At 45.8% G+C, this 27632-nt stretch overlaps 1 long non-coding RNA gene across 3 annotated transcripts in view; it reads right to left on the reverse strand.

Annotated features, from left to right (window-relative positions):
* The window catches only part of LOC112546473 (uncharacterized), a 60597-nt gene that overhangs the window by 22743 nt on the left and 10222 nt on the right, over positions 1-27632 (reverse strand). For 2 of the 3 annotated variants that reach the window (XR_003090172.2, XR_012905324.1), the window contains exons 2-3: positions 9336-9477; positions 8716-8829 (exon numbers count right to left, since the gene is read on the reverse strand). This is a non-coding gene — a long non-coding RNA (uncharacterized LOC112546473). Of the gene's footprint in view, positions 1-8715; positions 8830-9335; positions 9478-9955; positions 10677-27632 lie in introns of those variants that run through there. The other variant, XR_012905325.1, reaches the window with a different exon arrangement.

The following is a 27632-nucleotide window of genomic DNA, read 5'->3' on the forward strand; positions in this document are numbered from 1 at the left end:
AACCATGATCATCCCTGACAGCTGTTTGTCCAACAATGTTGGGGATTCCAGGATCTCCTTTGGAAGCCTATTCCAGAGCTTAACTACCCTTACAGAAAGAAAGTTTTTCCTAATATCTAACCTAAATCTTCCATGCTGCATATTAAGCTTGAATAGTCCATACACCTTTGCTAGGAGCCTGGGTAACCAAAAAGAGGAGTTGGAAGTGTACAGGATGATCTGGGTAATTATAGGCCTATTGGCCTGATACTGTTCCTGGGCAAGATAATAGAACAGTCAATACAGGACTTACATCCAAAGCTAAACCAAATTAAGCCTACTTTAATTCTGAATAACAGTGCTTCAGCGGGGTAGCCAAATTAGTCTGTAACAGGAAAAACTTGAAAAACAATGAATAATCTGGCAGCACCTTAAGACTAATAAACCATGTAGATCATGGCATGAGCTTTCATGAGTACAACCCACTTCTTCGGATGAATGGAGTATTAAAAGTCCAGATCCAAAAATAAAGAGGGGATGCGGGGGGAAGGGGAGGAAGGGAAAAAATAGTGAATTAGAGCATTCAAGTTACAAGAAGCTGATAGAGGAGATGCAATTTGCTCTTAAGCACCCATTGTTTAGTTGGCTGAGTCATTAGGATGTGGAAGGTAGTGTGCTAGCCAGGTGATGTCTTTATTCATACATTTTGGATGGCTCCCAAACTTGTAAATGAAGCTAAGTTTCAATGCTTCCCTGTGTATTGGTCCTGTGGAATTGGCCTGAAACAACATGGGGACTTTGAGGTTAAGTCTAGACTACACCTCTCTGTCGACAGAGAAATATAGATTAGGCACGTCGAAATTGCTAATGAAGCAGGGATTTAATTATCCCGTGCCTCATTAGCATAAACATGGCAGCCACTTTTTTTCAAAACTGAGCTTTTTTGAAAAAAAACCGGCAGTCTAGATGCGGATCTCTCAAAAAATAAAGCCTTTTTCAAAAGATCCTGTATTCCTCAAAAAATGAGGTTTACAGGATCTGTCGAAAAAGGGTGTATTTTTTCGAAAGATCCACATCTAGACTGCCATTTTTTTTTCAAAAAAGCTCCGTTTTTAAATTACATGGCCATGGGATAAGAGGGAAGGTCCTTTCTTGGATTGAGAACTGGTTAAAAGACAGGAAACAAAGGGTAGGAATAAATGGTAAATTTTCAGATTGGAGAGGGGTAACTAGTGGTGTACCCCAAGGGTCAGTCCTGGGACCAATCCTTTTCAACTTATTCATAAATGATCTGGAGAAAGGGGTAAGCAGTCAGGTAGTAAAGTTTGCAGATGATACCAAACTGTTTAGGATAGTCAAGACAGAAGCAGACTGTGAGGGACTCCAAGAAGATCTCACCAAACTGAGTGATTGGGCAACAAAATGGCAAATGAAATTTAATGTGGATAAGTGTAAAGTAATGCACATCGGGAAAAATAACCCCAACTATACGTACAGTATGATGGGGGCTAATTTGGCTACGACAAATCAGGAAAGAGATCTTGTAGTTATCGTGGACAGTTCTCTGAAAACTTCCACACAGAGTGCAGCGGCGGTCAAAAAGGCAAATAGGATGCTAGGAATTATTAGGAAAGGGATAGAAAATAAGACCCAGAATATCTTACTGCCCCTGTATAAAACTATGGTAAGCCCACATCTTGAATACTGTGTACGGATGTGGTCTCCTCACTTCAAAAAAGATATTTTGGCCTTGGAAAGGGTTCAGAAACGGGCAACTAAAATGATTAAGGGTTTGGAATGGGTCCCATATGAGGAGAGGTTAAAGCGACTGGGACTTTTCAGTTTAGAAAAGAGGAGACTGAGGGGGGATATGATAGAGGTCTATAAAATCATGAGTGGTGTGGAGAGGGTTGATAAAGAAAAGTTATTTATTAGTTCCCATAATAGAAGAACTAGAGGACACAAAATGAAATTAATGGGTAGCAGGTTTAAAACTAATAAAAGATAGTTCTTCTTCACACAGCGTGTGGAACTCCTTGCCAGAGGAGGCTGTGAAGGCTAGGACTATAATAGAGTTTAAAGAGAAGCTGGATAAATTCATGGAGGTTAGGTCCATAAAAGGCTATTAGCCAGGGGATAAAATGGTGTCCTTGGCCTCTGTTTGTCAGAGGCTGGAGAGGGATGGCAGGAGACAAATCGCTTGATCATTGTCTTCAGTCCACCCTCTCTGGGGCACCTGGTGCTGGCCACTGTCGGTAGACAGGATACTGGGCTAGATGGATCTTTGGTCTGACCCAGTACGGCCGTTCTTATGTTCTTATGACTGCCTTTTTTTTTTTTTTCAAAAAAACTTTTCGAAATAAAGCAGTGGCCATGTTTATGCTAATGAAGTGCGGGATATTTAAATCCCTGCTTCATTAGCAATTTCGACGTGCCTAATCTACATCTCTCTGTCGACAGAGAGGTGTAGCCTAGAGACAGCGTGAGATCCATTAATGAGTGCCCATACAGATTAAAATGTTCTCCAAATGGTTTCTGTGTGTTGCCTTTTCAGATATCTGTTTTGTGTCTATTAATTCTTTCCCGTAGAGACTGTCCAGTTTGGCCAATATCCATGTCAGTGGGGCATTACTGGCATTTGATGGCATAGATCACATTAGTGGATGTGCAGTTAAACGAGCCCCTGATGGAGATTTAATGACGTTTAACTAATCTATTGGAAATTCATACCTTTAGTTAATTCAAACTAACTTTCCTGGAGATCCCTGTGTAAAATTGTCCCCTGAGAAAAATCTCAGGGCTTGATTCTAAAGCCCTATCTCACATTGAGTAGTATAGATATAGTCTAATTAAAACCAGACGTGTAGCACAGCTAGGCTCAAAGACCTTAGCATTTGGCCTCCTATTTGGAATGTTAAGTTCATTTTATGTAAACAGCACTGAGGTGACAACGAAGAACAGAATAAATGCCAGTAATTATAACTTGTTGGGGAGAGGTGGGCTTTCCACTAGCCAAGAGAGAGACTATACTGTTTATGATCCCAGCTCAGGAAAACACTTCAGCGCAAGTTGAACTTCAAGCATGTGAGGAATCCCATTCCTCTTCATCAAAGAGCCTGAACGTGTGTAAGTCCTATTGGGTAAAATTTTCAAAAATAATTAAGTTATTTAGGAGCCTAAATGTAATTGATTTTCAATGGGATTTAGGTCAGATCTACACTAGAAACTTTTTCCAGACCAGCAATGTCTGTGTATAATGATTGTTTATGACACTTCTGTGTTGGCCAAACTCTAATATAAATGCAGATACACCAGCAAAAAGAGTTTTGGCCAATACTAAGTTACATTAGGTGCCCTTGTGCCTTATACCATTATTGAGAATGTTTACATTCGAAGAGTTCTTGGTCATCCAATTTCTAGATGAATCCAGGATAGGTTGTAGAGGGAAGTTCATGAAGTGAGGAACTTCTGAGTCAGGGTAGGTCTGCACAGCAGGGCTAAAGTTGGAATAAGTGACACAACCTCAGCCATGTCAATTATGTAGTTTAAGTCAAAATAGCTTAATTTGGCTTTTGGTGCTGTCCACATGGCAGGAAGTCGAAGAAAGAGCACTCTTCCTTCGACTTCCCTTACTCCTTGTGAAATGAGGGTTACCATGAATCAGAGTAAGAAGTCTTCCAGCTTGACATTAGTTTGAAATAAAGGCTTGTAGTGTAGACATGCTATTTGTTATTTCAGAATAATGTCAGTTATTCTGAAATAATGCCCCTGTGTAGATGTACTGTTAGGTTACGTCTACACTGCACAGTTATTTCAGAATAAGCTATTCTGGAATAGTTATTCTGAAATAGCTTATTTCGAAATAGCATGTCTACACTGCAGGGAAGCCTCAAAATTAATCTGACGTAGGCTTCCCTAATGTAGACGTGGTATCTCAACTTAGAGCCCCAGGAGGAATAACTTAGAATGGCCCTGGTGAGGGGCTGTTTCGAAAAAGCAGAAGCAGAGCATCTACACACGCTATATTCTGACATAGCTATTTCATAAGAGGCATTATTCTTCATAGAATGAGATGTACAGAAGTTGGAATGAGCCATCTGTTATTTTGAAATTATTTTGAAATAACGGAATGGCTGTGTAGACCTTGCATAGTTATGTTGAAATAGCAGCCGTTATTCCGAAATAACTTTGCTGTGTAGACACACCCTTAGAGTCCCAGAAGTACTGAGTCATTCTCTAGATCTCGGGAGTAATACTGGAGTTTGAGGTTTTCCAGCTCACAGTAGAACAGTGAAGTTTCTGATATGGTAGTGGCCAGGCCAAACTACGATGTAGCTGGACTGAGGCCATTTAATTTCTCCCTTCCAAACAACTATAAAGTTCAGGCATAGCATATTGGTACATTCATTGGTAACAGACTACAGTATATCAGAGAGAAAGGGTGGGTTGGTGGTTGAGGCCCTGAACTGGAATATCACTAGACATTTCTGAAAATATAAACCTGTATCTCTCTCTATGTCTCTTAACAATTCTTCTGTAGTCCACCTTGTGTGTTTGCATTGCAAACGCTGCACGGCAGGCACTGTCTCTGAATGCGGGTGTGAACAGCACCTGGCACGGTCAAGTTCCATTTGCAGTCTCTAGGTGCTACTGTCATACAAAGAATAAACAACAACAGACTAACCCGATAGAAGACATCATCCTAGAAAAAAGGGGCATGGCATCTAAAACAGTGCACCAGAACGATTCCATGCCCAGTCCTTCCCCCGCTGGCTACGTGCTCTCTGGGCCCAGTCCAAACTGCCCTGAAGTTGGTGAGAGTCATTCACTGGGGTCAGTCTCGCAGTGAGCAAATAAGGCCGGATAGAAACCACCGTTACCATTTGTGGAAATCTTCTCCCTGACTTCCTTTGGGCTTGTGATCAAGCTTGCAGGCCACTCTCCCAAAAGACATTTCTGTGGTAGTTACAAGCTTTTCAGTGAGGCTGAGGTGGAAGCCACCGCTCCTGCAAGCTGCAATGTGCTTCTTTGGCCTCTGGCCTCAGGCATTCCGATCCCCTGCCTGCATGAGCAGTTGGAGTGGACGAAGGGTGCTATGTGCCCAAAGAGGTGAGGCGGAGGCTATGTTGTTTTTCCCTTTGTCATGCAAACACAGATTATGCCCCCAAATGTTCAGCCGTTCATAACATCTGTGCCGCTTCCTGTGAGAAATGTCTGGAAGCCACTTAGCAGTAAAGTTTATTAAAATATTGCACTCCCTTCTGTGTGTGTGTGTGTGTGTGACCTTCACATAGTGAAGCTCCTGCACTGCAGAAATAGTTTGTTTTTTTTTCTTGGCAAATGCAAATAATTAGTGACTTCAGAGCTGAGAGAGCTGACAGGCCAGATGTTCTTGCCGGCTTATAAAAAGCAGCAAAATGTGCAACACCTGTGCTAAATCTTATGCCCGGTTCCATTAGCAAAGGCCCCAGAGGTCCAGAGGGACCCAACCACACAGTGAACATGCAACACACGTCTCTGCTTTGGTTACAGGCTGCAGCCTGACATTAAGGAATCCCGTACAGCATCCAGTTGCCTCATGTTGTCCGGGAAATAGGAATCTTTCCCAGACGTTCAATGACACCATCATTTTGCCTTACAGTGAGGCTGCCACCCGATTCTTGTAAGGAGTGCAGACAGAGGTTGCTGCATGGAATTAAATGCTGCTTTGCACTCTGCACGGGCGGTATGCACAATCAATGCTTCAAATGCAGAGAGCTGCAAGTTGTCACAGATCTGGCAATAAATACCTAAATACAAATCAAGCCGGGCGGTTGACAAGCGGCTGCTCCCAGATGATCGCTTTTTTTCAGACTGCTTGAAGCCTTCCAAGCTCCATGATTTGAATGTTGAGTCGCAATAGCGTCCCAATTCAACTCAGCGCTCAAGCACGTGCTTGACTTTAAACAGTTGACTTGGATAAGACTTTAGTACTTGCTCAAAGTATAAATGCTTTGCTGACTTAGGACTTATATTATTATTAATAGTAGTAGTATTCAGAGCCCTGTGTGAACATAAAATTTGCATCTGCATCTGCAAGCTGATGATCCTTCTTTTCCAACAGGGTAGTAAGTAACTCCGGCCCCTTTGACAGTCGTCCCTGAACTATGCCAGGCTATCTCCTTTTCTACCCCTTCAGGCTTGCCATTGGCTACACACATAATGGGGACAGAGCCAGCAGGGACAAAAGGCTCTCCTTAACCCCTTCCATGACAGCAAGCAGTTTCTCCTGTTTGTCACAGATACACGGTCTTATTTTAAAAGACCAGGTGTGTTTTGTTAACCTATTGTATCAACCTGGCATGTTTTCAAGGGGGGTTGGTTTCAAGTTTAACCACTCTTAAAGCTTTCCCACACATTGTATTGGCTCCATGTCCATGGAACCAGGAGCCAGACGCTGGAAATTAGACACCTGGCTTGTCAATTCAAGCTGGGGCCTCTCAGACCTGAAAGCAACCGTTTCTAACAGAGCTAACGGCTTTAGGAACCATCAGACTCTGATGCGTGAAAGTCTGTAATACCTGAGTTTGGGGAATGGAAAGAGAGAGATGTTTTAAATAGTAACAATATTATGAAAAATAATCTGTTTCTAAAATATCAAGGAACTGTTTTATAGTATAGATTCCAACATTCCCAGTGTGTCTCATCTGCCAGGCCCAACACATGTAAACGAGTATATGTACAATTAGTCTCTTAGGTCTATATTCAGGCACTTACCTGGCAGAGCTAATGGGCCACCACTAGTTCCACGAGGGTCTGCTTCTGACAATCAGTGACCTTATTAAATGTCGCTGATTTGTCAAAGATGGACATCAATAACTTTTAATAAGGTGCCTAAATATGGAGTTATGGATCTGCTTTTTAGGGACTGATCCAAAACCCAGCAAAGTTACTGGGAGTCTTTCCAATGCTTTCAGTGGGCTCTGGGTCAGGTTTTTTTATATCTGCAGTGCAGGGTGTGTGCTTTTGTTTACCATTCCAGCATCGACAAACAATGTGCTGAACACATGATACTCCAGCAGCAATACATCCAAATGCTTTTAAATGGTTTCATAAAAGCAAAACACGTCAGCTAGGTCCTTCACACCTGTTATACCAGACACATATATAAAGTGTGTGCTTATCACATGCTATTCTGGGAGCCAAGGGACCTACACCTGTTTTGATCTCAGCTCTGCTCTTTGATCTCGAGAAAACCACTTTACCTCTATTTTCCCATTGCCAGGGCCCCACCAAATTTACGGCCGTGAAAAACACATCACGGACCAGGAAATTTGATGTCCCCCTCGGGAAATCTGGTCTTCTGTTGCTTTGACCCTACACTGCACAGATGTCACAGGGGAGCCCAGCACTTCTCAAATTGGGGGTCCTGACCAGAAGAGAGTTGGGGTGGGGGAAAGGGGAATCACAAGGTTATTTTAAAGGCATCGTGGTTCCGCCAGCCTGCCTTCTGCATTGCCTTCCGAGCTGGGCAGCCAGAGAGCAGTGGCTGCTGGCTGAAGGCCCAGTTCTGCAGGCAGCAGCAGTGAAATAAGGGTGACTTCTCAAGGTCTCTTCCAGTTCTAGTGTTCTATGATTTCAAGGTAGTAGTGCTAAGAAGCCAGCCCTGAAATAACGAATTGCACAATAGACCCAACTGCTGTAATAAAAATATTTGGTTTCCATTAGACATTACATTACAGCCTATTATTGTGGTTATATTGTTAGGATTCTACTTCATAGGGACTTCTTACAGAACATTTTTTATTTCTAATTTCTATAATTCAATATAATTTTATATGTAATAAATCATTCCCACTTTTTCCAACAGCTGCAGTCACTGGAAAGTACACATTGTCTCAGGTCAAATATGAATAATAGTTGCATGATTCCAAAGCCAGCGCTGCATGATTCGGGGCCTGATCTACTGGACTCATGGGAATCTTCTCTTCCCATTAACTTCAATGGCTTTTAAAACAGGCCTTATGTTAGCACAGTGCATGCTCCTGGAATCTATGTCCATTGTCTGCAAACTGTCAGCGGCACGGTGCAGTATTGCTGTGTGTTGTGCAGTGGCAGCATTCACGCTAGTTTCATGCCATCAGCACACAGTACAAATCCGAGGCCAGAACAGTTCAGGTGGTAAAGGCCAGGGAGAGGAGGCACGTTTAGAAGGACTATGAAGTGGGATAGAAAGGAGAGGGGGAAGAAAGAAATAGAATGATGGATCTAATAGCAGGAACTGCCATGCAGAGGCATCTCATCCCCTCAGAGGCCTGATCATGTGAAGGGCCATGGGGGGGCCAGCTGTGGATTAGAGGAAGGAATAAGAGGTCAGCAAATAGGCTCATGCTGGCCTCAGTCTTAAGGAGCTATACGGGTGGCCAGTAGAGCGAGGCTCAATTCCTTGCTCTGACACAGGCTCCCTGTGTGACTTACCCACGTCACTTAACCTTTCCCCAGCTCCGCAGCAGGATAATAATATCTCTTTCACCACTCAGGTATGTTTCGATCGTAAGCTCTTGGGGGAAGAATAGGATGAAACCTGTGCTTTGCTGAACTGTGGCCATAATCTCCCAGATTAATTTGTTCTGCTCCTAGCCTGAGCTCTGTCAGCTCTATTAGCACACGGTGGCTAACTTGGTGGCCCAGGGCATCCCAGTTCTGCTTATATTCTTTAAAAGCCATTCTTGATTACAGACTCATTAATCTGAGTACCAGAGATGCAGCGAAGGAGCTGAGCCTTGGGTGTTATTTCAGTCCCCTCTCTGAAAGAGTCCATTTTAGTTTCCTGCAGAATAATTGCTATTTCTTCTCCATGTAAGGGGCACCCTGCAGAAGGGAAGCAAAGATTAGGATAATAAGCTGTGGTTAGAACGATGCAAGGCAATAGGAGCAATACCCTACAGCTTTGACATGTTCACCCCGTATTCCTCCACCACCTGTGTCCCTCGCTATCATGGCCTGCAAAGAAGCATAACCATAACAATTCGGTATTGGTCTTTTTAGCTATCACAGTTATACATAAATTGTTTCAGCTTTCTCCTTTTGTCCTGATAATGGCAAAACCACGTGCTCAGGTTCACCTTCTGGGCAGTGTAACCAGACACCAGACACCTCTCAGGGCTTATTAAAAGGCACGAGGGAAAAAGGCAAAGCTCACAGGTAGCAACCAGGCCCAGAGCTGAGCAGAGTGTGTGTGGGTGGGGAGAACTGTTCTGTAGCCATCTTTCCCACCTCCAGTCCCATCTCTCTGCATCGGCCGCCCTGCACACCACACGTCGGAGGGATATGTATAGCATTTATCTCCACAGAAGCCTGGTGTCATTGTTACTTACTGCCTCCGTGCAGTAATGAATCCCACTGTTGATTTGTCTTGTGAAAATGGGATTTGTTACATTCATTTTAGTATTTCCCATTTTTCATCTTTGTTCTGGCTTTCCAGCGTTAACATTTCCTGCAGCTCATTTCAACACTGCCCTAAAAGGAGAGGGAAATACATTAATTTTGGTGTGGTCACGGCCTGCTCTTCTTACCCCCCCCCTCGCCAAATATCAAATTCCTTGTCCCCCTGCTCCTTCCCCACACACCTTTTCAGCCTTTGGCTCCAGTCCATCCCGCCCACAAGCAACACACCGTTGCTTATCCTATGTGTGCTACCCCGTCCCAGTGCGCTCACTGCAATTCCCATGCTGAGCAATGCCAAAAATTGCATCTGGGCTGCTGATAGGCATTTGGTTCCCATCAGGCTTCCCAGGCAGATCCCCAAAGTGCTCTCTTCTGTGATTCAAGGTTTGAAGACGGACGCCAACAGCAAACAGTAAAGGCAGACGGGAAATAAAATGCAATTGCTATTAAAAGATGCCCCTGGGGACAAGCTGGGATGGGCAGAAGAGGAGGCCTTTTCCAAGACTGTACGGTGAAGAAAAAAAGAAAGAAATCTTGGATTCTAGCTTACACGGTCTTTCATCTCCCTCCACAGGATTCAGTCGTAGAACTCCACGGATCCTTTTAAGAGAGCGAGATCAATGAATTTTGAACGTGCATTACCTGCTTCATTTGCCTTGAGCTTTCAGCAGCCAACTTTCCAACATAGCGCCTTTCGAGGCGTCATGGTTTTTCTGGTGATTGTGAACACGGATTGTAAACATAGATCTATCTGTATAATTGAGAAACATGCATCTCTCTGTCTGTCTGTGAGTCAGTATAGTCAAGAACTCCGAAACGGTAAGAGCTAGGGCCACTAAATGTGATGGGCAGCTTCCTCTTCTCCTAATTTAAAGCAAGCTCAGGGTGTGGCGGTGCCAGGAAAACAGGAAAGGCCTGGAATGGGATTGTTTTCCCTAAGATGGAAAGGGCGGGGGCTGATCGAAGGAAGAACAATATGGAGAGTGGCCACTGGGGGCAGCCGCACCACCAAGAGACTAGCCAGCTGGGCGTGGGGCTTACCATGTTGCCGACCACTGGACTGGGTAAGTGGTGCCCCCCGCTCCAAACCCCTTCCTCCTCCTTGGCTGCAACACCAGAATGGGGGGGGGGGAGCCCTATTGAACTGAAAGGAGAGAGGGGCACTGGCAGCCCCTACCCTGGGAGGGGGGAGGGGGGAAAGCCTGGCTGTCCCCCCTGCCCCAGGAGAGGGAAAGCCCTGCCAGCCCTCCCACCCCAGAAGGGGGAAAGCCCCACCGGCCCTCTCCCACCCCAGGCCTCCCTCCCTGCCTGGCCCAGCCCCTGGAGACATGTTGGTGGGCAGGGTGCACACCCCTGACCCCCGCTCTAGGGACAAGCCAGTGGGTGAGGAGCATGCTGCCCCCCACAACCTGAGCTGGCCCCCAGAGAAGCCAGAGGGTGGGGTGCATGAGGCCTCCCTGCCCTGGGGACAAGCTGTGGGGAGAAGCCAGCAGGAATCCAAACCCCCAGCCCTGAGCCTCCCTCCCCCTTCTCTGAGCTCCCCTTCTTTGAATCCCCCACCCTGACTCCCACTCCTCTCCACTTCCTGCCCTGATCCCCTCCTCAGTCCCCATCCTGGCACCTGCACCTCCCACCCCGCCAGCCCCCTGCCCTAAAGGACCCGGGCAAGCCTGGTAAGTCTTCTAGTAGTGCTAGAGAAACAGATCCGTTTTCATTTTAAGAACAGGCTTTTTGGAGACCCGTTTTTCGTCAATATGTAGCCCTTTAAAAATCACCAAGTATGCAGGGTCAAATTTCATGGCCTAAATCGGATCCTCAGAACCTCTCCTAAACAGGTCTGCCCATCCCCCGTTAGTGACTCCGCACCATAGGCCATAGGAAGTACTAAAACCATAAACTTTTAGGGGTGGAATCTCTGGCCTGCCCGAGGCACTTTATGCCAACACTGTCCTTTGCCAGTGAAGAATTCCCCCTGCAGAGAGCAAGTCTTTGCTAGTGTAAAGCCAGCTCCCCCGAATCCGGCCAAAGGGATCACAGTGGGGAAAGGATAGGGAGGACCAGCTCTGCTTGGTACTACCGTTATACAAATAATCATAGAAACCTAGAACCGTAGAACTGGAAGGAACCTCAAGAGGTCATTGAATCGAGTCCCCTGCCCTCATGGCAGGACCAAGCACCGTCTAGATCATCCCTGACAGATGTCGCTCCAACCTGCTCTTCAGTATCTCCAGTGATGGAGAGTCCACAACCTCCCTAGGCAAGTTATTCCAGTGCTCAACCATCAAACCTCCATCGGCTCCATCCACTCAGGAGGAGCTGGGATAGCTCAGTGGTTTGAGCATTGGTCTGCTAAACCCAGGATCTGCTAAACTGAGCTCAATCCTTGGGGGTGCATTTAGGGATCTGGGGCAAATCTGTCAGGGATGGTACTTAGTCTTGCTATGAGGGCAGGGGTCTGGACTCGATGACCTCTCAAGGTCTCAGTTCTATGAGATAGGTATATCCCCATATATAATAATCCTGTATTAGGAGTAGGTTCCTTCAGGGTGTAAATTCGAGTAACCACTAAGCTGCTTTAACTACCACCAAGATCTGGACAGCACAAGATCAGTACCCCTCCACACAGTGCAAGTGAAGTTCAGATGCATCAGACAATTGAGCCCTTACTGGTACCAACAGGGTTAACAATTATATCTATAATATACACACTCCACATAGTTCAATAGAAACATAACCATGGCTTATACACAAACAAGGAGAACATGCTCTTCTGCTTTAAATATTATGATCGATATGTAGATAAAATGTCACTCCTATGAAGGGGGATGTTTAAATTACAGACGCACAAGCCTTTTAAGAGCAAAATAAGCTTTGAGTCCACTCTAAAGAAGGAAAGAAGATTTAAAACTTACCATTGCCTAGAAAAGGAAGAAGGCGCCGTGTGTGTGCCTGTGTGGACGGATGAAAGACCAGCAGGCCCACACCGCTGTGCAGATGTGTTTGAGCATCAAAACAGATGGGAAAACATAATCTGCTTTTATTGCCTTCAAATCAAGTCCCCAGTTCAACAAGCTATCCTTGCGCAGCAAAAGGCTTCAACACATACTTAAATTTCATTGACTTGTACGATACTTGAAGCACAGGCTCAAGTGCTTTCCTCAATCAAGGGCAACCTGTTTTTATCAACTGGGAAATAAAGCCACATTGTTTTTCGTCTATGGGAAGCAGCAGTTTAGTACCTGAGGCTCGCAGCTGTCAGGTTGCATGTAGCCATAACCGGTCAGGATTCAGTAGTGTTTCATTTGGGTTCTACCTTCTTTCTAGAGCTGGTCAGAGAGTGAAACACTGACCGGTAACTAAAAGCTACACTGAAGGTATCTTTGGCTGCCCGTGTAGGACAACTGCCCCAGCCCTGTGACCTCACGGCAGGACCAAGCACTGTCTAGGTATCTGTCTCACCTGCTCTTAAAAATCCCCAGCGATGGAGATTGCACAAGCTCTCTAGGCAATTTATTCCAGTGCTTAACCACCCTGTTTCCCCTAATGTTCAACCTAAACCTCCCTTGAACCTCCCGTTCAATTTACACCTATTGCTTCTTGTCCTATCATCCCAAATTAAGGAGAACAATTTTTCACCCTCCTTTTTGTAACAACCTTTTAAGTACTTGAAAGCTGATATCATGTCCCTTTTTTTTCTTTTCCAGACTAAACAAGCTCAATTCTTTCAGTCTTCCCTCATAGGTCATGTTTTCTAGACATTTAATCATTTTTGTCACTCTTCTCTGGACTTTCTCCGATTTGCCTGCATCTTTCCTGAAATGTGGCACCCAAAACTGGACACAATATTTCGGTTAAGGCCTAATAATCACAGAGCAGAGCAGAAAGACCACTTCTTGCGTTTTGCTTACAACACTCTTGCTAATACATCCCAGAATCATGTTGGCTTTTTTGCAACAGTGTCACACTCTTGATTCATATTTAGCTTGTGGTCCACTATGACCCCTAGATTTCTTTCTGCAATTCTCCTTCCTAGACCATCACTTCCCATTCTGTATGTGTGACATGGATTGTTCCTTCCTAAGTGGAGCACTTTGCATTTGTTCTTGTTGAATTTCATCCTCCATTTCTCCAGTTTGTCCAGATCATTTTGGACATCTGGGGCAGTTTGGGGAGAGGTTGATCTGGAGTAGAACATGCAACATGGATGTAGGAGGATACAGAGGGAATTACTGTCAAATCTATTCCTTGTAGAAAGTATCACTTGCAAACAGAGGAGCAAATTCAGTCGAGATGTAGTTCAGCTAGAGTCAGTGGCGTAACACCAGGCCTAATTTAGTCCCAGTAACTTTTAAGACTGCCCGTACAATGATTATAAACTGATTTAGAGGTTTTGGATTAAAATCAGGGTGCTAGTCCTGACTGGAGTTGGAGATCACAAAAACATTTCCACTTGGCTCTGCTTCTGAGAAATGTAGATCTTTCCTTTCCTTTGCTGGGCCCTCGGAGATGTCTCTGATACATTTATTGTGGAGGGAGTCTCTTTGCATTAACTTGGCCATGAAACGCAGCTCTCACCCTTCAGACATGCATTTCAGGTCAGCCTCTTGGCCCACGGAGATATGATCCTACTTGCTGGGCGGGCGAATCTCCCTTCCTGCCTGGGTTCACAAGTTCAGAGCAGGCATTTTTGCAGTTATAAAGCAAAACATACATGTTACCTTACCGCATGGGATACAAACATTACAGTGCATGAGATTAATGCATAGACAACTTACAGGCATTTTAAACACTAAAAACATTCTTATAAGTCTAACCCCCGTCTTAAACAACACAAGTGAGCTGGTCTGGCTTCCAGCTATGAATTTGTCAGTGCTCAGCTGATGCCTGCTGTCTTGGCTAGAGCAGACATCTAGTCTACCAGCCTCACAACATGCAGCTGGTTCTGGGGGATTCGCGACCTTCCTTCAGTCATTAATTGGCCTTACGTTTCAGGCATATGGTCTTGGGAAGCATGCCAAGTTATTTCCTGTCTTGCCGTAATGAGCTCATTGCTTGGCTCACCTCCTCGTCGCTTCTCTTAGATCCATCTTCCCCTCCCCACGAGCATAGTTGAGGTCATTATTTTTATAACATAATGTCGTGTGACCGAGGTGCAAGAAATCAGATGGTGATAAAACACTCGCAAGCTGCTTGTATAGAACATGCAACACATATCTGCCAGGAATGGTCTAGATCTAGATGGTGCTTGGTCCTGCCTTGAGTGCAGGGGACTGGACTTCTTGGTCTCTTGAAGTTCTTTCCATTCCTGTGATTCTATGATCTCCTCGGAGGCCAACATCAAAGGCAGAAAACTTCGAGGGAGTATTTACGCTTGGAACGCTGATTGCTACCCATGATAGTTCCAGCAAGAAGGACCCAGAAACGAATGAGAATGGAGACAGTTTCAGGGCCAGCTCCTCCACTGGTGAAAACCACCAAAGTTCCACTGAGTACGTCCGAGCTGCTGTGTTCGTTTACATCTGGTGAGAATCCGGTACTAAACCACTGTGTTGAAGCCACAACTTTTAACATGTGCAAAGAACATGGGTTTGGGCCAATTACCCCTTTCCCTTTGTTTGCCACAAGACTTTCCTAAGAAAATGAAGATGCCTAACCTGTAGTCTGAGAGAGTACTCTTTCTCTATAGTGCCACTTGCCTGCCCTTTCTTCTTCTGTAAGCTCTTAGCACCGTAAGAAGGTTGTAACATTTATCCCGCATTCCGTCATGTTCCTATTTTATTGCATTGTACCTCACAAAGCGCACCCTCAGGGCTGTCTCCCACTCCCCTCTCCTCCCCTTCCCCCCCCCCCCCCCCCCCCCGTGATACACTGCACAAAGTATGGATAATGCCACTGGTTTCCTGCCAGACTGGCGTGTGCTTGAGTCCCAGGACTTAGCGCCCAATTGAGCCCTGGTCTCATCAAGCAGCATGCACTCCTCCAGGCTGACCCATAGCTGTGTATGTTCAGTGTTATAGAGCTTCCTTCTGAAAACATAAATCACAGTTGCTTGAGGCCCACCCAGAAACCTGGGAACTATATATACTCCTTGGGGCTCTTGGTGACATGGACAGCGGCTATCATAGGCAACTCTGCCCTCCGAAACAGCATCATGTGTCCCCACCTGGGCTTCACACCCGGTCCCCCTTCCGCCTGTGGTTCCCTTGTGGTCCAGAGGCTGGGGCAGGCAGGCCAGGGGCCGCCGCACATAGAAGACCTTGGGCTGGGGTTGCACTGCACTGCCAGTCCTCCTGGCACTAGGACTAAAAGAGCAGAACCTCACGCAAGCATCTGCCAAGGGTGCACTCACCCACTTCTTGAGAGCAATACCTCTTCACGCACACACGCTGGGTACGTCTAGACTACATGGCTCCGTCGACGGAGCCATGTAGATTTGTTTGTTCAGCAAAGGGAAATGAAGCCGCGATTTAAATAATCGAGGCTTCATTTAAATTTAAATGGCTGCCCCACTCTGCCGATCAGCTGTTTGTCGGCAGATCGGGGCAATATGGATGCTCCCCTGCCGACATGAAAGCCCTTTATCGACCTCCCCAGTAAACCTCACCCTACGAGGCATAACGGGGAGGTCATAAAAGGCTTTCAGGTAGGCGCAGGAGCGTCCAGACTAGCACGCTGAGCCGACAAACAGCTGATCAGCTGTTTGTCGGCTCAGCACGGCAGCCATTTAAATTTAAATGAAGCCGCGATTATTTAAATGGTGGCTTCATTTCCCTTTGCTGATCAGCCCAATCTACATGGCTCCATCGATGGAGCCATGTAGTTTAGACACACCCAATGTGTCCAGGAGTGAAAACAAATGTAAAGGGGCAGGGAACACAACAGAATAAACATGGAAAGGCCAGCAAATAATACATCAAGGTCAGGTAAGATGGCTCCCGCTCCCTCCAAGGATGTCTTAACAAAACTCCCAGCCTCCAGCTACTTCATCCTTCATCCTTGCCTTCCTTCACAGCTCCTCCGTCAGTTGGCTTTCCTGGACTGATGGCATCCACGCCTGCTGGTGGAGAAGTCTCCTGAGCCTAAGGGCAGAGTGAACTCCTCTTCCCACAGCGCTACTACAAGTGTAATCAAAAGGGATGTCAAAAAATGGCTTTGACAGAAATTAGGCTTTCATCTAAATGACAATTGTCAAGGACTGTGTCTGGGGAAAATGACAATGGTGTGGCCCAACAGCAATAACTTTTCAGTTTTGACATACTCGTAAGAATGTAGGAATGGCCACGCTGGGTCAGACCAATGGCCCTTCTAGCCCAGACTTCCATCACTGACAGAGGATTCAGAGGTGACGAACAGAGCAGGGCAATTTGGAGTGCTCCGTCCCCTCTCGTCTGATCCAAAGTTCTCACAGTTGGCGTTTTAGGGGCACACAGAGCATGGGGTTGCATTGCAGACTATCTTGGCTAATAGCCATTGAGGGACCTAGCCACCATGAATTTACCCAGCTCTTTTTCGAACCCACTTATGCTTTTGGCCTCCACAACGTCCCAAGGCAACAAGTTCCACAGACTGTGCATTATATGAGGATGACGGTGGATAAGTGCTCAAGTGCCTTGCTGAAACACAATCTTATCAGCAGATATCCTTATAGTAGGAACCTTTACCAGTCATCAGTCAAAGAACAGCTTCCCTGGCAGACAACCCAGGCAAAGATTATCTCCCGGGTGCCTTCCCATCATTTTAGCTTTTGTTGTCCAACACAATCTCGGCACGGCCAACTGAGAGTCTAACAGCAGGGCTACTAAGACATCACCAATGTTTATTCCACTCTAGCTCAAACAACCTTCCTATTTTCCAGTTCACTTTTTTTGCTTGAATTCCACTGCTTTTAAAATTTCATAGACGACATTTCTTGGCCCTTCCCTGCAATGGTACCCACTGAAATGCGATGGGCTACTCCAAACTTTGCTAACTTGGGACCGAGTGCTTAGTCACTGCTTAAATGAATGTGACCTCCCCATCGTGGAATCTCATGGGCAGTGGGGGAGCCATGAAGTCTTAAAGGCCCACAGACTAATTCAGCCTTTTTAACCAATGACTTTCTAACTATCAACAAGACAGGAGCACATATGTATGCTCTAGTGCTACCCACTGTACTCCCATGCCATCAAGTGATCAGGGCCTCGGTGTAACTGTAACATCTTAACAAGAAGCCAACACCTGTAGCAGCACAAGGAAGAGTGTAATCTTTGAGATCATCAACACCCATTCCTGCAGCATTCTGGGTGTCTCGTGCAGGTCTCCCATTCAAGTGCCGCATAGGCCTAGATTAGCCTAGCTCCACGGAACGAGATCAGCACTGAAGGGGCACAGCTGCTACATACTAGCTGACACGACTGCTCACCATGGTATCGTCAAGAAATGACGGGAAGGTGAGGACTCACAGGTAGAGAGGCCTGAAGTGCAGGAAGAGTGAGGACTCTGAAAACAAAAATTAACCGGCAAAGAAGACACCCCAGAGTAAATGACATATGTCAGTGTAACAGTAAGGAGCTAATGTGAAGGCAACAGTGAATGGAAACAAATCCTGAGAAATCATAACCAAACCCAAGAGATTCATCTGCATGAATGAAATGCATAAGCTCTTTGTTCTTACGCAGCACTGCGGTGGCTTCCCATTTTGCCCTCTCTGCACTCGGTTGATCATTTGTAAAGATTTCCCTCGTCAGAGGCAGGAAGGATGATCTTGGGGTTAAGGCATCAGAGTGGGACTCCAAACGCCTGGGTTGCATTCCTAGCTCTCTCCGTGGTCCGGCTAACTAAAATCATGCTGGACCACGGAGGTTGCCAGACCAGAGAATGCCAGACTAGAGAGGTTCAACCTGTACTAGGTCAGTAACTGGAGTGGAAGAGATGGAAGCACCTCTGTGTCCCAGAAATGAATGCTTCCAATGATGCAGCTCTTTAATCTTCTAAACAAATTCTAAGCTTGTTTACACTGGAAATGATCCTTCTGGTTGCTAGGAGGTGTTTGATATCTGACACCATTTTGCAAATATGATCAGTTGACATAATTCCAAGCAGCTACCCTAGGTCACAGTAACCCACCGCCAAACCACATTACTCAGGGATGAAAAATATGTTCAAATCAGATTTCCAATCCCACAATTCAGACTGCTGCATGGATACTTTATGATGGTTAAGATAAGCATAATGAACACTCTCCGTTTTCAGATGCTATACTTTATGCTTTTGATGTTCAGGAAAATACGCCTTTAATAACCCAAATGTTCAACTGAGCTTTTTCTTTCAGAGCAACTATTTACTGTTGACAATGAAGCGCTGGGGTTGGAATAGGTCAAAAACTTTCTGCCAAAACATTTCTTTTTCCCGTGGAAAATAGCTTATTTGACAGAACAGACCTTTTCACTAAAAAAAAGAGTCTCTCTTTCCTGACAGTGTTCAGATTCTCACAAAAAACACGTAAACAACAACAAAGTGTTGCATAATTTTTTAAAATCTGTTTTAAATTAAAAAACTAAACAGTTTCCAGCTGCCAAAATCTGAATAAAAAAAATCAAAGACAAATTTCTACAGAACCTGACCATTTACTATTATGCCTACAAGATACCTCCTTCATTCAGGGCTTGATTCTGCCCCCTTACTCTTATAAAAAGTACCTTGTGCAAGAGTAGCCCTGGTAACACATGTGGACTAAAATTCCACTCAGCATGAAAGATGTGGAGAAATTGGAGAAGGTCCAGAGAAGAGCAACAATAATGATGAAAGGTCTAGAGAACATGACCTATGAAAGAAGACTGAAAAAATTGGACTTGTTTAGTTTGGAAAGGAGAAGACTGAGAGGGGACATGATAGAGGTTTTCAGGTATTTAAAAGGGTGTCACTAGATGGAGGGAGAAAAATTGTTCTCCTTAGCCTCTGAGAACAGGACAAGAAGCAATGGGCTTAAATTGTAGCGAGGGAGGTTGAGGTTGGACATTAGGAAAAACTTCATAACTGTCAGGGTGGTGAAACACTGGAATAAATTGCCCAGGGAGGTTGTGGAATCTCCATCTCTGGAGATATTTAAGAGCAGCTTAGATAAATATCTATCAGGGATGATCTAGACAGAACTGGGTCCTGCTATGAAGGCAGGGGACTGGACTCGATGACCTCTCAAGGTCCCTGCCAGTTCTAGTGTTCTAGGATTCTATGAGCAAGGATGGCAGAATCAGATGCTGAGTGTACAGCAAGGAGAACACACAGTTAATGAGGCGTAGGTATGTAGTGAATATGCTGGACTACGGAGGCTCTTTTCTCAATACAGGTCATTTGGTTGGAAGTTAACATAGCGTATGTCCAGAGTCAATCTATTCTGGATTTACACTTGAGTAAAAAGCAGCATCTCTTGAGCCTGATAGTGCAGGCTGGACAGTCGAGTTGAAAAATCAGTAAATACTAAGATCTGGTCTCCACTAGAAAATCAGACGGGTTTAACTAGTTCAGTCGGGGGAATGGAAGGGTGAAAAATCCACCCCCAAGAGGTGCAGTTAAACTGACCTAAGTTCCTGTGTAGATGGCGCTAGGAAGCAGAATTTTTCAGCCGACCTCGCTGTCACCTCTTGGGGAGGTGAAGCACCTGTGCTAATGAGAGAACCCCTTCCTTTGGCATCAGCCGTGTCTACATGGAATCACTACCCCAGCTGTAGCTTCTTAAGTGTAGTAAAGCCCCAAGCAAAAGATCCGAGTGCCAGATTTCCTCAGCCATCCGTGTTCCGTTCCCATCACAAGAATTACACTGAGCATCATTCCTTATCAGGAGACTGGGTAGCAAACACTGAGCCATTGAGTGGGAGGAGTCTCCTTTGTGTCACACCTTGGAACTGACACTGTGCTGTGGTCCAAAGCCATGCACACGTGCGTGTACTCTGCTCACACATCAGTGACATAGACAGCAGAATGAGGTTAAACTGGGCACATGGGCTACGTCTAGATTGCATCCCTTTTTCGGAAAAGGGATGCAATCTAGATGTAGCCATGATGTTGCCCTGAGGGGAATTTTAAAAGGTGAAAGAAACACAGGAAAACCAGATGCAAGCAAAAGGATTTTTTTTTTAATCTCCCACAAGCTATTCATCATACGCATTAACCTACATTATTTCACGAGGCCAATTAGAACAGGTGCACAAGCTTAGGACAATCTGCTAAGGGATTCAGGATGGATTTAGATTGGAAGCCACACAGTGCACTCTGATCATCTACGCTGTGAAAAGGAATGACGTCGCATTGCTCCTTTTGCTTAATTAACAACTCGTGCCGGAAGGCGTCCGGTTTTCGCACCAGCTCAAACTCCCATGCATCACTTGTGGCGCTTGCTATTCAAAAAGCTGATCCATTTCGACACATCCTGGTCCCAGGTCCCAGCTGCAAATGCCCACTTAAGTCTTGGTCTCCCTCCCCACGTCCCACCCCCCGGCCAGTTCTCAGAAACACGTCATCTAAAAAGCCAAGCCTAGGCATCGACCACTGCTACCTACCCAGCTGCTGCTCTTTTGCTTCGGTTTCTGCCATGACAAGAGCACTTAGCAATGATGCCATGGTGAAAACTGATGCCCAAGCCAACAAGCTGTACCAGGGGAGTGATGAGAGAAGCCAGACAGGAGCCTTCCAAGTCAGATATATGCTAGCTTGCTGTGTTAGAAACATGCCCCTGTTGCTTCCTGCCCATCCATCTCCATCAGGCTCTGCCCCACCCATTGGTCAGCTCCACCACCCTCGCCTCTTCCATGCAGCCCCCTACAGTTTCCCTTAAGATCATCCACTTCCACTGTGTGACCTACAGTGAATCAGGGAGTTGTCCACGATATCCATAACCCCTGTCCTGGGACTGTGAGCTCTTTAGGTGAGAAACTCTTCCTTGTTCAATATTTGGCAGGTGTCCACTCACTTGTTCCTCTGATTTGGGATTGGAAAAACACCAGTGGAGACCTGTATTCTATTTCCATCTCTGGCACTGTCTGGCACTGTGGCCTTGGCCAAGTCACTTAGCCTTTTTCTGCTTCTGTTCCCCAGCCCTTTATGTGTTCATTCTATTTGGACTGCTAACTCTTTGGGGGAAGGGAATGACTGTTACTGTGTGGGCTCTTGATGTCTGTTGAAGCCTCAAGGAGTTACCATTCCTCACACAAAATAAGTTATTTGTGCCCATGGTGTCATAGGGGCCATGTATAAGATTTTAAAAAATTATTAAATCTAATGTTTTATACTAAAGGGAGGAATTTGCTAAGAGGCTCTCAGTAACAACAGCAGACAAACATCCAGATGTGCATCCCAGCATCTTCCCTGCATCTGCCGGCCAAGACTCCAGGTGCTGAATCATATTTTCCACAGCTCTTTATGTGAACTGCGGGAGGGGGGAGAAAAAAAATCATTCAATAATCCCCCCCATCAATTCCCACTCCACGGCTCTTCCTTGAGCCTGCTGCTAGTTAGAACACATTTCACATCAAGAGTTCTCTCCATCTGCAGAACCTCGTCTGGCTGAGCTGACATGTGAGACGTTACAAAACCTCTAAACCCCAAAGACCCACTAAGCCACAAGATGCTTGCTGATTGCTGCTTCATTTCCTTTGGGGGAAGTGCATTCCCAAGGATCTGGGGTGGGGCTTTTAAAGTTCTTTTTTGTTTGTTTGCAGGCCTTTCATTAATAACCCCCATAATAACAGGGTTTATTTATTGTTTGCAAATGTTCCCTTTCACCGTCATGTCACTGTGGTGGGGAAGCCAGGCACTCTTACAGAGAGTGTCTGCTGTTTGAAACAGACATAATTAAAACAAGCCTTGTGATTGAGGTTCTCCCATTTAGTTCAGGATACAAGACAGACTGTTAGACCACATTTGTGAAGCAACAGCACCGCAGTAGCACAGTCCCACATCAGTACAGTTTGATCGGCTGCAGAAAATTACACACACACACATACACACACACAGAGAGAGAGAGTAAAATTACTCACAATAGGCCCTGCTCTGAAGCTCTTACTCCCATGGAATGTATTTACTTTCGTTCCATGGGAGCCAATAGGAAGACTGCCCAAGCTATTTTCTATTGAAAACTAGACAAGACACATAAATGGCTGGGATACAGAGGCAGACAAAGGCTAAGGGGCTTGGCCAAGGTTACACAGCAGGAGTGTCAGAGACAGGAATAGAACACAGGTCTCTGCTGGTGTTTTCCAGAGGTCCAAACTCAGAGGAACAAGATTTATGTGCCTAGCCCTCCTTCCATCTTTTTCAGAGATCAAAAAAAAAAAAAAATAATCAGAGGATAACTCAGCTTTGTGTTCCTAACCCTTTTCCATACAAGGAGCTCAAGGCACTTTAGAAGCATTCTCTAATGCTGTGACATAGCGTTCATTTCACAGCATGCAGGGGTTCACACAGCTGAACTGTGCTGACTGCAATATGAGTTGTGGGTAACCAGGGTCTCTAGAAATCAGCCCCTAAATCACATTCCTGGTATCCCTCGGGAGGCAGAAGAGAATCCAAGATTTTGCCAGATTCCCGGTTTCCCTCTAGATAACTCTGCCTCGTCTCACAAAACTCACCACCTCCATACCAAGCCAAGTGCCAGATCCCAGGCATGTCCCTTGCACATGAGTGGGTTTGGTTGTGATCCTGTCGGGTGGGAGAAGCACAGTGGGAGGCGAGACACCACAGGGCTCTTGGAAAGATCCCATCAGGGAGTCTGTTCTCATGCTTGGTTCCCAGTGGGACTTGAGAAGGAAACTGCTGTGGCCCTAGAGCCATCTAGTCAGGAAACCACCAAATAGGAAACTTTTAAAGCGAGTTTTCTCTTTCCCAGAGATTTGCAAGGAGATGGGATGACTAATTTCTCCATAGCAGACACATGGGCTGGGCTAGACCAGAGACTATATTTACACTGGCACCTTTAACACCCACACGTTTTTTTTTTTTTTTACTAGCCACTAGAGTCATTGGAGCAGCCTTACTACAGAGCAAGAGTGACATCTAGTGAACTCTGGAGGGCATGCCGGGGGACTGTACTCTGGGGCTACCCCTACGTGTGTTTAACCCATGCAGGGTACCAGGAACCCAGTGCAAAGCATTGGAATTTGTGGAACAGTTGTAAAAAATCATTTGCGATGGAGAGGCTGATATTCAGCTGTAGCACTCACGTGCATGCATGTGTACATACACACACACACACACACACACACAGCTGAGCTCTCTTGCATACATACACACATGCACACACACACACAACTGAACCCTCTTGCGTGCACACACACACACACACACACACACACACACACACACTGCTGAGCTTTCTTGCGTCCCACCTGATGGCAGTTTCATCTTTCACAGCACGTCGTCTTCTCAGCTACTGTGGGTCACATGCCCTTGCTTGGGTTTTCCCATGCAGGGACATGAGAGTGAAGGGAGCCTCTACTCCCGTTTTCCTCCCCAGGGTAAGGATGGATTTCTCCCTTCACAACACCTGTGAAGATCCTGGGGGCAGTCACCATGTGCAGGAGCCACTGCATGAAGACCCAAGACCTCCGCGCACCTCTGTAGCTTCCATGATGCCAGGCAGCCTTGGCACGAGTAATACAAAAGCCTCCAGGGTGCAAGACAGCCCTGGATGGAGGAATTACTGCTGAGCCGGGGGGCAATAACTTGGGGGCAAATTGCTGCGCAGAGCATCCGGTCAGAGAGAGCGTGTGTTTGCCTCAGGCCCCCATTCTCACACAGCTGGTAAGAGTGGCATTGGTGGGGACCTAGCGCCATGGCTGGTGGAACCCTCAGGGAACGGGGACCACAGAGGGGTGCCTTCCTGGTTCACAGTCTCCAGCTTCCTCCTGGCCACACACAGCCTCTACCTACCACATCCCTGGCCCTTGGGATACCCCCCTTGCTCACACACCTGCTCCTTATTCTCCCCCCTCCCTGCACCCTGAGCTGTTCTCAAACATTTCGAGCTGAGCCTCCTTCCCCCCTTTGTGTCATAATTTATGGTTCTGCCTCTCTCCCCCCCTCCCCACAACCAAGACAGGCTGGGTGGACTGCTGAGGTAAATCAGGGTGGAGGTGGCATTCCCTCCCCAATCCTGCCCTTTGGAGTTGGCTTGAGCCTGCCCGTCCCTGCACAATGGACAAAGTCAAACATCCCAATTGCTACAAACTGCAAATCTCAGAAAACATCTAATTGGGCCCCCAAAATAGAAGTCACGATGCACCTCTACCTGAGCGCCTCCCCTCTCAGCTCAGACCCTCTGGACCCTGGAGTTTTTACTGTATGTTGGATGGAGAGGGGGCTACTGCATCGTTTTGAGTGGTTGCCATTGAACTCTCTTGAATTCGAGCAATATTACCAGGCGTCTCGTATTCACCATAGGGAAATATGACTGCCCTACCAATGCGGCCAGATTGCTTGCTACTTATTGATATGTAGGACCTCGTAAGCATGCAAGAAACCACTGGAAAATGTAGCACATTATGATCCACTATTCAAGCTGCTCTTCCAATCTCCAGAATGTACATGTCCAGGTAACTTACACACCCTGTTTTGCATGGTCGATTCATAAGAAAGGCGGAGGGAAGGGGCCAGAGGGTACAGCTTCTGTTTGCATATCACCTTCCCCAGGCAGTCACAATCGGTCACACACAGGTGGAAGCATCTCAGCTGAACCAACACGGAGCCTTCTTGGGTGACCAACAGCTTTGCTAGTAAAAAATACAAGCCGGCTGCGTTAGCATGCACTGCACCAATTTGTCCACAGTGTGAGATTCCCTCATGTGGAAGCCTTTGGACCCATTGCTTTGTGATTCATCTTTGAATTCCCATAAGAACATAAGCCTGTCCGTACTGGGTCAGACCAAAGGTCCATCTAGCCCAGTATCCTGTCTACCGACAGTGGCCAGCACCAGGTGCCCCAGAGAGGGTGGACCAAAGACAATGATCAAGCAATTTGTCTCCTGCCATCCCTCTCCAGCCTCTGACAAACAGAGGCCAAGGACACCATTTTATCCCCTGGCTAATAGCCTTTTATGGACCTAACCTCCATGAAATTATCTAGCTTCTCTTTAAACTCTGTTATAGTCCTAGCCTTCACAGCCTCCTCTGGCAAGGAGTTCCACAGGTTGACTACATGCTGTGTGAAGAAGAACTTTCTTTTATTAGTTTTAAACCTGCTACCCATTAATTTCATTTGGTGTCCTCTAGTTCTTCTATTTAGGGAACTAAGAAATAACTTTTCTTTATCGGCCCTCTCCACACCACTCATGATTTTATAGACCTCTATCATATCCCCCGTCAGTCTCCGCTTTTCTAAACTGAAAAGTCCTAGTCGCTTTAACCTCTCCTCATATGGGACCCATTCCAAAACCCTAAGCATTTTAGTTGCCCTTTTCTGAACTCTTTCCAAGGCCAAAATATCTTTTTTGAGGTGAGGAGACCACATCTGTACACAGTATTCAAGATGTGGGCGTACCATAGTTTTATACGGGGGCAGTAAGATATTCTGGGTCTTATTTTCTATCCCTTTCTTAATTCCTAGCATCCTATTTGCCTTTTTGACCGCCGCTGCACTCTGTGTGGAAGTTTTCAGAGAACTGTCCATGATAACTCCAAGATCTCTTTCCTGATTTGTCATAGCCAAATTAGCCCCCATCATACTGTACATATAGTTGGGGTTATTCTTCCCGATGTGCATTACTTTACACTTATCCACTAGATAAGTGTAATGCCCCCAGCATTAGATAACAGGCACTGCATGGGCCATCCTCCCAGGGAGGTATTAGGCAGCAACAAACACTTTGGCATAATACTTTCAAGCAGGGCAGCCAACAGCCTCTCTGAGCCCCTAGGAAAGGAGGGGAGGGGATCTCCATGCTCCTCAAAGGAGAGAGCCTCAGGCACAAAGGGCAGGGCCAGGAGCAGTCAGCACTGAACACGGAGCGGAACAAGGTGCACTTGAGTTGCATGGAGTGGAACTTCTCAGCTACACCAAGGTAACTAAAGAAGATGGGGAGGAGCTCTGAGCTACAACTGCTTGAAAAACGTACTGAGGAGAGCTGCAGAATAGGTGAGGAAATGTATTTTCAGCACCACAAACAATGGAAATTCCAGGCTTCTCCAGCCACAGATGCAAACGCCCACTCTTTGCTCACCCCTACCCTTCGCCCTTCTTTTTAGCTCATCAGAAAAGGGAATTTCCACCCCGAGGGAAACTCTGGCGTTGTAAACTCTGCCTTTGTTCCAGTTCAGACACAAAAGGTCCAGATTCCTAGAGGAATGAAAATTCCAAAAAGTTTCGATTCACTGGAATAAATGAGCGAGTGGGGGAAACGTGCCTGCTTTACTGAAATGTATCAGTATAGAACTGAAACTAGAAAGCTCTGACATTTCCAATAGAATTCTTTGTTAAATTAATGTTCCTGCAAGCATTTAGATTTCAGCAAAACTTCACTTTTCTGACAGAAAACACTTGTGCTGATTTTTTTTTTAACTCTCATACATTTTCGATCTCCTGTTGCAAGAGACAGTAGGTGAAACCCTGCTCCCATCGAAGTTAATGGGAGCTGAGCCATTTCTGAAACAGAAATGGGTTCGAGTCATAGAATCCTAGAACACTAGAACTGGAAGGGACCTCGAGAGGTCATCGAGTCCAGTCCCCTGCCCTCACGGAAGGACCAAGCACCGTCTAGATCTTCCCTGGTAGTCACTGACTTCAGAACTGCATCCAAACTCCCCAAAGCTCAAATATGGTTGAGATCCAGGAGTTTCTTTTAGATCGATTTCTAGGGATGGATTCTCAAATGCACTCAGCTCCCATTTAGGTAGCTGAATAAGGGTCAAGATTTTTGAAAAAACGTATTACACTACAGCTCCCAGTGTGACTCTTATAATAAGATGTTTTAAAGGTATGTGGCTGTGCTGATCTCTGTAAACCCTAATCAAAAACATTTAACCCGCAGAGTGATTTTCTCAATTGGTTGAATGGTGTTTCTCAGCCCTTTCTCTGTGTGAGTATTCTTTGCCTCATCAGATCAGACTCTTTCCAGCAATCAATGTCAGAATTAGTCCTGTTTGGGAATTTTCTCTTTTTTTTTGTGGGGGGTGGGAAGGTCAGAAAATTCCAATTTGGCAAAACCAAAATTTTTCATAGCGAAAGATCTGGAGTTTTTTTTTACACATTTCTCATTTGTGGA

The sequence above is a fragment of the Pelodiscus sinensis genome, chromosome 7, assembly GCF_049634645.1.
Source record: "Pelodiscus sinensis isolate JC-2024 chromosome 7, ASM4963464v1, whole genome shotgun sequence".
Lineage (NCBI taxonomy): Eukaryota > Metazoa > Chordata > Testudines > Trionychidae > Pelodiscus > Pelodiscus sinensis.